Source organism: Thermobia domestica, chromosome 16 (assembly GCF_964235325.1).
Source record: "Thermobia domestica chromosome 16, izTheDome1.hap1.1, whole genome shotgun sequence".
NCBI classification, from domain to species: Eukaryota; Metazoa; Arthropoda; class Insecta; order Zygentoma; family Lepismatidae; genus Thermobia; species Thermobia domestica.
Window position 1 is genome coordinate 69,334,930 of NC_137469.1, and position 11,492 is coordinate 69,346,421.

Sequence of the window (11,492 nt, forward strand, 5' to 3'; positions counted from 1 at the left end):
TCGATCTAGGGACCCCTCACTCCAGAGATAAGCGTTCTACCACTAAGCCTAGGGAGTCTGAGCGGCCAGAGCCTCCAGAAATTCTAGTACTACGAAACGTACCATGAAGTACCAGAAACAATGCAAAAGTCTTTGTTAGATACAGGTACTGTGCTTGAGACCCTTTCCTAAAGTAACTTCCATCTTTTATTCCGTCTTTAATCTTCCCTCTATTGTCTGTTTACGGTCATTTTGTAGGACTTAGTTTCATTTCGCAAACTAGGTAATAGAGCCCTCTCTTGGAGAGTCAGTTCATTGCCTCAAGAATCCCCTAAGTCGCACACTAGTTTCTCAGATTCTCTATTTCTTAATTCAAGTAGATGAATCAATCACGATGACTCATGAGTCAATACCAAAAAATATATGTGTCCACACTAATAATCTTACTCAAAGCCAGGCGTGATAATAATAAAAGAAAAGCAAACTGACGTAAGCACATCTTATAAAGCATGAAACGTTATTTTTAATATATATATATATATATATATATATATATATATATATATATATATATATATATATATATATATATATATATATATATATATATATATATATATATTGGTAGCTTCAAAATGATTGAGAACAAGATATGGTCACCCGTAAATGCATTTTGTAGCTCTCGAAAGTTGATTCACCAGTCATTCTTAAAAGGTTTCGTTTCAAATTATAAACATTTGAATCTTTATTTAGTTTTTAAGATTTTCTTTCTTTTCTCCACATTACACAGTAATTACTAGTTCTTCAGCACGAGCTTTCGACCTGCTGTACACTATGGGTTAAATTTGTGCTTAATTCAAGTTATATCTATTTAATTTATAGCTCAGGTAGCAACATATATTACATCAAGCAAGCAAATGATAGCTCAAGTAGGAACATTTATTAACGTCAGACAGAGAAGTGATAGCTCAGGCAGGAACATTTATTAACATCAGGCAGGCAAGTGATAGCTCAGGTAGCAACATTTATTAACATCAGACAGAGAAGTGATAGCTCAGGCAGGAACACTTATTAACATCAGGCAGGCAAGTGATAGCTCAGGTAGCAACATTTATTAATATCAGACAGTCAAATGATAGCTCACTTAGCAATGTCTATTAACATCAGGCAGTCAAATGATAGCTCAGGTATCAATGTCTACTAACATCAGGCAGGCAAGTGATAGCTCAGGTAGCAACATTTATTAACATCAGAAAGTCAAATGATAGCTCACGTAGCAATGTCTATTAACATCAGGCAGACAAGTATAGCACAGATAACATCTATTAACATGAGGCAGGCAAGTGATAGCTCAGATAGCAACATCTATTAACATCAGGCAGGCAATTGATAGCTCAGGTAGCAACATTTATTAACATCCAGCAGGCAAGTGTTAGTTCAAGTAGCAACATCTATTAACATCAGGCAAGCAAGTGATAGCTCAGGCAGCGACATCTATTATCGTGAATGTATATTATCAGGGATTAGCGTAACGTACAGGCTTAGACTTAACCGTTTATTATTAGGACTACGTAAATTCTACAGGAAAAAACTGTAGAATACTATTTAAAAAAAACAATAATTAAAGAGAAAGCTAAGAAGGAATTGAAAAAGACATTTTAATGTTGTTTTAGTACTATACAATACAAATTACCCGTGAAAGAGACACGGGGTTAACACACTATTTTTTACTCTCTCTTTCTCTCTCTCTCCATCTCTATCTCTCATCCTCCGCGGCAACAAGGAAAGACAGAGAAAAAAATCCATTTGTTATTTTAAATAATTGCATGATGACGTCGTGTTTCACGCACTTTAAATTACATTCAAGTGACAAATTAGCATTCGTCCAAACGAGAAGAAATGGCGACAGATTTTTTTAAAAAAGAAGAAACCTTCTTGGTGGTTCGTTATATACTTTAGTGTATATATATATATATATATATATATATATATATATATATATATATATATATATATATATATATATATATATATATATATTAATTATTCATTCGCCAACCACACTCTGTGAAAAGAAAATGAAAAAACACCAGACCAGACATCTTTTCCTAAGGGAATATAATAAAGCCAATTATTTTAATATATAAATTTCTTTTTTTAAACTAAATCTATTTCTAGTGTAAAGCAATATCTTAGTTCGAATACATACTAATTACTTTTAATTTATAACAGTTTCTATCCAGTGACGTTAAGAATGGGGGATTAAGATTTCATTTTAGATTCATATTCTAACAAAATTTTAATTTATAATTTAACCGAGGGTGACTACACTTAGAAAATAGAAAATAAATGAATGCATAAATAATATTGAGTAAACTGTAATAATTTGACAAACCACTTACGTGTAGTTAGTGTTATTTCGTCATTCTTGTCAATGAGAAACCCTCTAGCTTTTCAAAATAACAAGTTTATAATTTATTTATTTATTTATTTAACCTTGTTCCAATTTTAAATTTTACTTTGGAACGACGAAAGGTGAGAAAAAATATTATGATCGTGTAAAAAAAAATAGAATTCGAAGTTTCAAAGAATGTACATAAAAAAAAAACTTATGTACATTCATACCCCATACATACCGAAAAACTTATTTCTAGACATCTGTCAGTCTGTCCGTTCGCCTATTTATTCGGTCGTCCTAATATTTGTTCGCCTCGAGGCTCATAACGTTCAACGTATTATTAAGACCAAATTTTAAACTTAAGGTTTTTATGTGATTCTCCACAGAGGTTTTTCGAATTATTTTTCTACCTCTAAAAATAAGGATATTTTATTGAAGGATAAAAATCATAATTTGGGTTTCCTCAGAAACGGCTCTAACAATTGTGTTTATATTTCATAAATTCACTTTTCAATAATAACCTCGTACAATGATATGAATAATTTCTCTAGGAAAATCGAGAGCTCCCTCGTGCCTAAGCGGTTAGCGTACGTGTCTTTTGTGTGGGAGACCCGAGTTCGATTCCCGGCTAAAGCTTATGTGGTTCGGATTCCACGTTCATCAGTTGGCCCATGTCTCATATAGCCTCGCTGCTGAAAGGACATTAAACTCAAAATCAACTCTATTCTAGGAAAAGTAGAGAAGGAGCAGTTTACTCCTAGGGTTGATTTTTTTTGACAATTTTCACAAAAAAGACAGGCGAATTTTTTCATATTTCACACATAAATATTTCATTAATAATCTGATAATATGGCATAACTCATTTGTCCTGAAAAATATACGAGGGGCAGTTATTCTTGTATTTTTATCGGACATTTTTTTTTTAGAAACAATTCAGGTGATTTGTTCATAGTTCATAATATTGACTAAATAACTCTTTACGAATAAATTTGCAAGGGGTAGTTTACTCTTGGAAAATGTTTCTTTTCAGACTGTTTTCAAGAAAACGACTCAAGCGATTTTATTCATATTTCACAAATAAATGTTTCATTAATATTCCTACAATGTTGCATAAGTAATTTCCATGAAAATATCAACAAGAGGTAGTTTATTTTTGGGATGAGTTTTTTTGACAAATTCATTATATACATCTGGGATTTTGTTATTTTATATATAAATATTTCATTAATAACCCTAATCTATGGCATAAATCATTTTCTTATGGAAAAACCTTACAAGAGTTGGTTTACTTTTGAGGATGTTTTTTTCTATGGGGAGAAATTTTCCGAAAACGCTTTATAATTTTGTTCGTATTTCACGAGAAAATATTTCATTACTAACTGCAGCACAACATGATTTAGTTTTAGGAATTAAAGGAGCGAAAAAAATTTAGTGCGATGATCCATACCTTGTATTACATTATCTTTTAACATTTAACAGGAACCAGAATTAGGGGTATCGATTTATATGTTAATCTCTAGGTTGTTATTTCAAAAAACTGTAGAAAACCAAACAAGAAATTAGTAGTATACTATAATTTCGAACCAAAAATTGACGCTGTCTTTTAAATAAGGGACATTTTGCGTCCTTCTGTACTCGTATATTTTTCGAGAAACTGGACTTGAAAACAGGATATGTTCAAAAGAAACAATGCATATGATGGTTCAATGATAGCGTGTTCCATCTGTGGTGTGTACAGTCCGTGGTTCGACCACAGGCCAAGTGAGTTAGTGGTTGAATATTGTGTACGCAGATTCTCTCCAGATTATTCTATTTTCTTCCACAACCTTATTCCATTGATTCTTTTATAATCATTCAGCACCTTCAGCCTAACTGTAAGACGTTAATTTAAAGATTTCCTTCTATTTTAACAAAATAAGACGGTGGCAAGACAAATATGGCAACGTTGCACTAAAGAGCCAATTACAGGAAGAATTTTTTTTCAGAATGCATTCCCGTATGGACAATTATGCTTCATAGACTATTACAACCACTGCTTTCATAGACCAGGAGTCGTTACTAAAATATATTGTATGTATGTATACCCTTAACACGAATCATGAAGAACTTTATTTTGCTGGTTCCAATGCACTTGTAAAAGAAAAATATAGCTTCGCTACAAGAAACAATTCGTTTCTATACGAACAATTCCGTTACATGAAAGTTAAGCAGTACAGTTATATCTATTGTTCGAAATTGTATCTTTTAGAATGAGAAAAGTGGATAGTAAAAGTTCTTTTTTACTTTCTCTGTCTCTTCTTTAATCTCTTTCAAGGAAAAACTATAAGAGTAGAGAAACGCTCTCAGAGATTTAGATTGGAATTTCCATTCTCCCCCTCAAAATGACACGGAAAGAGGAGAATCGCTAGAACTCAAGCATCCATTTCCATGCTAATCAGAAACCCTTAGAAACGCCCTTCTGCACTTCCATTTAAAAAAAGAAAAGAATTATTTCAACGGTGGAACACGCCCTTTACCATCGGCCGAATAAATCTTATTTAGAATATTATATATTCTCTTAGCTTCTACCCAGTGAAATCAGGGGCATTTTGGATTTTTTTTTTTTTTATGCTTCTGTTCCTATAACTATTTTGCACTCTTGTTTGGCACCTACTGAAAAATTAGATATATCTTTCCGACACATTTCAGCTGTGAAATCGATCTGCTACCAAAACACCAAGAATAAACCTTATTAACATGTAATATAAACTACGTTTATTCTTCGTTTTGCCTTTGATGTGGTCTGTACTTTCACACCTTACCAAGAAATAATGATGAGTGGTTTGGAAGTGTCGTTTCGATAGAGATCTGTCCTTGTCATAAGGTAATTATTTTTGGAAGTAACATACAAACATTCCTTCAAAATTGTTGTATTTTAATATTGCTTCGGAAGTTGAAACATAAACGCTATTAGAAGTGTACCTAAAGAAAGAAGATTTTATGTGAACAAGTGCTGCTATTTTAATATTCGTATATTCATTTACAACACTTGAACAAGTATTGGAATTTTGTTATCCGGATAATTATAAAAACAATTCTTCGTATAATTAATTTCCAACATTGATGAGAATACTCAATAAAATGTTTCTCTTATAGAAATTTTCATACAAACACTAATCTAACAAGAATTTTACGAATGATCCAAAAAATGTATCAGAAGGTTGCAATCTTAGTCAATAATTAGTGTTTGGATCAGGGGCCAAAAAATTTTTGAACGGCCCCTAAATCCAGTTTTCGCATTTTCTAGGGAATAAGCACATCATACTGACGAGGAAGGTCCATAAACCATGAGAGTTGAATTTTGATGAAAATTTGTGACAAGATTCAGTTCGAGTGTCTAAGTAACGTAGTAATAGTCACTCGATGCACAAATGCTTCGTTGAGCTGCTACACCGACGCCATCTTGAAATTCTTTAGGTAATGTCCAAGAATACCCTTTTAGCACAAAAATGAAAAAGCTTTTTATATATCTGACTTCAGTATTGTAAACCAAGGTAGATCATCTATATGCGAGAGTACTTCCAGTGCATGACCGCCATCTTGAAAGGCGTTATATTGAATCGCCGTCAAATATGATAAATGGCAAGGGGGTCATGTGGGGTATCAAATAGCACTGGAATTTACTCCTGAATTCATTTCCGTAACCAAAATTTAGATATCTGTTTTCACTTCAGAGTTAAGAGCCCTCTTACCCACAGGAACATATAAAAACTGTGCGAGTTAAACTTGTGTCATGAAACACGGTCGTGCGAGCACTTACATGATTTTAACTAATGCAGTACAATAGCAACTATACCAATCAGATCTTGAGACTAGTAAGAGAAATCGTTAATTAATTTAAAATTTCTGTAGTGAAAAATGGAATATCAGCATGCTACAAGTTATACCTATTTCAAAGTGCGATGGAATAGACTGTTGGTCGATGAAACACATGCCTAATTGTACTGACAAGCAGAGAATACCAAAGGGATTGTTCGGATATATATTAGAAAAATTATATAAGCTGGTACATATTAGTTGAACGACCAAAATGGTTCGGATTCCACTATAATCAGTAGGTCCATGTCTCCTTTAGCGTAGCAGGCGTGTGGGTCGTTGAATTGTATCAAACCAAAAATCTCTTTTAGGCAATTTTACATGGTCCATTATAGTGTGTTAAGTTTTATTCTCCAATCTAGAAACCTTAGGCAAAGATCATCATTGTTGCAGAATATTGCGTTCCTTTCCAATTTTCATATTTGACGACCAATAATTTACTGTGCATATTACGAAGTTAAAATACTTTAATGTATTTATTGACAGGTTCTCTAAATACAATCGATTTATTGCTGCCATATTGAACAATGAAGGAGCCAATTCTTAGAAGATACACCTGGAAACTTAAAATTCACTTTTCTTGTGTCTGTTCTGCTATTAGTGATAAGAGAATGCATGCACAACTGCTAAGAATATGTGGCAGTAAAGATTATTACAAGATTCAATTCCAAGTTGCAATTCATAAAACAAGCCTCTTTCTTCCTTTTCCCTTCAATATAAAATAATTAAATATCTGCATCTTTCCCCCTTTAACGATAAATACTTGCTTATAATAAGGGCAAGACTAGTTTTCATATCAAAACTGTGATAAATAACTGATTGTAGCAGGTGTTCACTTGTTCGGTGTACAAGTTTTATGGCAGAATTTTCATAAAGAAAATGCATTCTGTTATGTATCATCAATTTTGTGCGCAAGTCCTAAAGGACATGCTTGCATATGCATGGCAGAAATGTGAGTACGTAACTGGAGTAATAGTTGGTTCATTTACAAATGTTCTGAAGACTAGTAGAAAATAGTGTCTGTGGTCATGAAGATTGTGACGAAAGTGCATTTGTTAAGTGTATGCACTGCTCCATGATGCTGTGTGCTAATCACTACGTTTTGGATCTCCATCATCACAATTGAAGAGTAAAAGGTTAGTAGGCTAATATTTGCTTATGTACAATAGTTTATATTATTTTTCTAATATTTTTCTATTAATTTTCTAATAACTTCAAGACAGATTCTTTAAAACCATATGTGCCGTTCCACCTAACTTATATTACAGCATTTAAATGCTGTGCATAATCGCAACACACACAGACTCATATATATAGCGATTTTGAAATAGGTATAATTTGTTACAGTGCTGCTATTCCATTTTTCACTACAGGCATTTCAATATAATTAACGGTATCTCTCACTAGTCTCAAGATCTGATTGGTATAGTGGCTATTGTAGATCAAATAACTACTATTGCATTAGTTAAAATCATGTAAGTGTTTGCACGACCGCATTTCATATCACAAATTTTACTTGCTCAGTTTTTGTATTATATGTTCCTGTGAGCGAGAGAGCTCTTAACTCTGAAGTGAAAACAGATCTAAACTTTGGTTACGGAAATGAATTCAGGAGTAAATTCCAGTTCTATTTGATACCCCACATGACCCCCTTGCCATTCATCATATTTGACGACGATTCAATATGGCGGTCATGCTCTGGAAGTACTCTCACATATAGATAATTTACCTTGGTTTACAATACTGAAGTCAGATATATAAAAAGCTTTTTCATTTTTGTGCTAAAAGGGTATTCTTGGACATTGCCTAAAGAATTTCAAGATGGCGTCGGTGTAGCAGCTCAACGAAGCATTTGTGCATCGAGTGACTATTACTACGTTACTTAGGAACTCGAACTGAATCTTGTCACAAATTTTCATCAAAATTCAACTCTCACGGTTTATGGACCTTCCTCGTGAGTTGTTATAATTTGGGTGTGACTACACTATATGTAGTTCTTTAGATATAAGACGTACAAAAAATTTTTTTTTTTGATTGAAATATATTGGATCTTTTGATTCAAAAATGAGCCATTTAAATATTACTTTTAAACGCTTTGATTTAAAGATTGTTCTTCACGAAAATAACATTATTATCATAAAAGATGTTGCACAAATATCTTGTTTCTCGAAAAAGAATTTAATTTGTTTTTATTTTATGCGAATATTTGGGTTTTGCTTCGGTATAAATACACTTCTACAAATCCTCATTAATTTAGAACAATTTCATTGTGAACACTCTTGTTGATGTTTTGAGTGTTGGTTCAAAACGTTTGGTAGGCCTATATACAGCTTTCGAAGCAAACTAATTTTGAAGCATTTCTATTTAAAAGACTTAAATTGAACATGACCTAGAGGCCACGGTGGGTCAGTGGTAGAACTATCACCTCTGGTCCTTGGTTCGATCCCAACTCGCGCCAAATAAACTTTATGGTGGACAAACACCGTGTGCGTGGGTTTTTTCGGGGCTCTCGTGTTTCCTCCCACTTTCTTCATTCCACAATTTAATTCATTTCTCATCATCACCGTCTCCTTTAGCCTGGCTGGCATAAGCATGGGACGTAGAACTTAGAAAGATTTCATTTCATATTTTAAACATGATCCGTTAACTCTATTTTATAGATTGGTAAGCATGGTATCAGGCGTGCACCCGTAAATTTTTGTTGGAAGGGGCCCAGAGTTTGAAGGGTCCAACACTACAAGACATTATGTCTATCAAAAATTAAAAGCGGTATTATTATTCTATATCCGAAAAGACGATAGGGTCTAAGTAATTGATAGTTATTGTCGCCTATATTCTCAGGGAAAAAAAAAACTTTTAAAACTTTTAAAAAGAATGAATAACAGTAAGATAAAATCTTTATGCTACATCTATAAATTTTCTGCTAAACAAGTATAGTATTATTAAGAAAGTGTATAAAAATATTTTGAGTTATGAAGTTTAGGGGGTCCGCACCCGTTGGACTCTCATGTAGTGCGCACCTGATTGGTATAATTTAATTTCCTATTCATTAGCCTCCTATAGCAGGGCCAGCAAGAGAAGGTCTCTGACAGCTCGCAACAACCTTGCAACTACTTACGTGTCAAGGCTTTTTTCGGTGCATCTACAGTGGCAATTTAATTAATGGTACGAGACAAAGTGACCGTGGTTGTTAACGGTAGAACCAAAGTAGGAGCTGCATTGTCCTTCTGCATGAGATATGAAACGTCAGAGACCATCTCTTGCTGGCCCTGCTATAGTAAGCACACTCTCTTTGAATAACTCCGATCTTCATTAAACTTAACATAGCAGTAGAGCTTGATATGAAATACTCATCTGATACTGATGGTAGTTCTCATCTGAACTATTTCCGTGTGCACATGGTAAGGTCCCAACAGATGGGTGATCAAAATTACAGTTTGGAACTTGTCAAATTTTCGTAAAGGAAAAAAAATCCCTAATTGCTATTATGAACAAAATTACATTAAATAAATTTAGTAAAACATTAACTTGACCCTTAAGAGAGTGAAGTACGACATGGCTGATTAATTATGTTGTAAACATAGTGTGTAGTTATAGTACAGATTTGTTAAAAATCAAAGAACGGCTATTTTACCGCAAGCCGCAAGACTATTTTTTTTTTTTTTTTTTTTTTACTTTTCTAATTGTAGACACATCACTTTTTTGCAGATTTTACATGTATTGTAATATGTAAAGCTAAAATACATATAAACTCCATCCAATATTCTTATAATTCCTATTATATTCAAATAATGTTTCATTTGAGTATTACTTTGAAAGGATATTTTATTCATAATTAGTCATATATTGACAATTCTAAAGTAAATATTTCCTTTGAGTATTATTTAAAATGGCCTTTTATAAAATGTAATTCTAAAAGAATGTTTTATTTCAATGTGATTTTAAGTAAATTTCTTGCAATAATACTTCGAAAAGTTTTCATTTGGATATTGTTTTAAATTAGTATTCATACCTTAAATATTCAAGCTTCAAGCGGGCACGTTGCTGCACTGCGTTTTTTTTTTTTTTTTTTTTTTTTTTTTTTTTTTACGAAGTACCTTTGACGAAATATACTATGACCTTAAATATTTGTATTTCATAATATGTCCTGCTTTATTATGTACTTTACGTCAGATATTTTTTAAATGTATCTCAAACACTTGCTAGTTGCACCTTTGTTTTATGGTGTGACTCAATGACAGTCAAGTATAACCTGATAATTTGTGATAGTACGAGTAAATCTTTCATCTTTCAGTTTAACGTCTCGCTCTGGAGAGGGGAGGATATACAGTTCATCCGGTTCCCGCACCACTTTCGATTATGTCCAGCTCTGAGAGTAACTGATAGTCTGATAATATGTAATGATAAACGATACATAGATAAAGCAATGTGAAGCAATGAGCTTCTTTTTTATTTGTTATATAGATAGATAGATACATACATACATACTTACACTAGCAGCGTTCACCCCGCTTCGCTGCGGTCACCCCGGAACGCAATAAACTTTGTTACTTAGATAATTTTTACTTTTTCGCTTTCAAGTGATATGATAAAAACCATAGAAGATTGCAGTAAATCTTAACATTATATCGCCTGTCATTTATGTTAACCCGCCCCGCTTCGCTGCGGTCATCCCGGTGCTGGCATATTGTAAAAGTGTCTGTAAAAATAAGCAAATCAATTAAAAAATTTTAAACAGAAGATTCAAGCTATTTTCCGCTGTATATCGCCTGTCATTTATGTTAACCCGCCGAGTGACACGGTCATGCGGGTTGCATATAAATACGTTTATTTTTACCTATGATGAACTAATAACAAAGGATTTGTACGTTATGGACACTTGAATGGTCAATTATCTCAAGACACTGGTAATTAAAAATTAAAGTGATATGATAAAAACCATCTAGGGTCCAAATCCTAATAACCCCCCAAAAATGAAAGAAATTGGTTCAGCCGTATTAGCGTGATGAGCGGACAAAGGATTTTGTACGTTCTCTTTTATATATATAGATAGATAGATACATACATACATACATACATACATACATACATACATACATACATACATACATAGAAAGATAGATAGATAGATAGATATACAGGGCTGGATCCAGGATTCTCTGAGGGGGGTGCACCAATAACTACCAGTACATTTGAATTAAATTTGAGTTTTTAAAAATGCCTTTAGGCATCTGTGATGTGAATGAGCAATTCCTTTAAG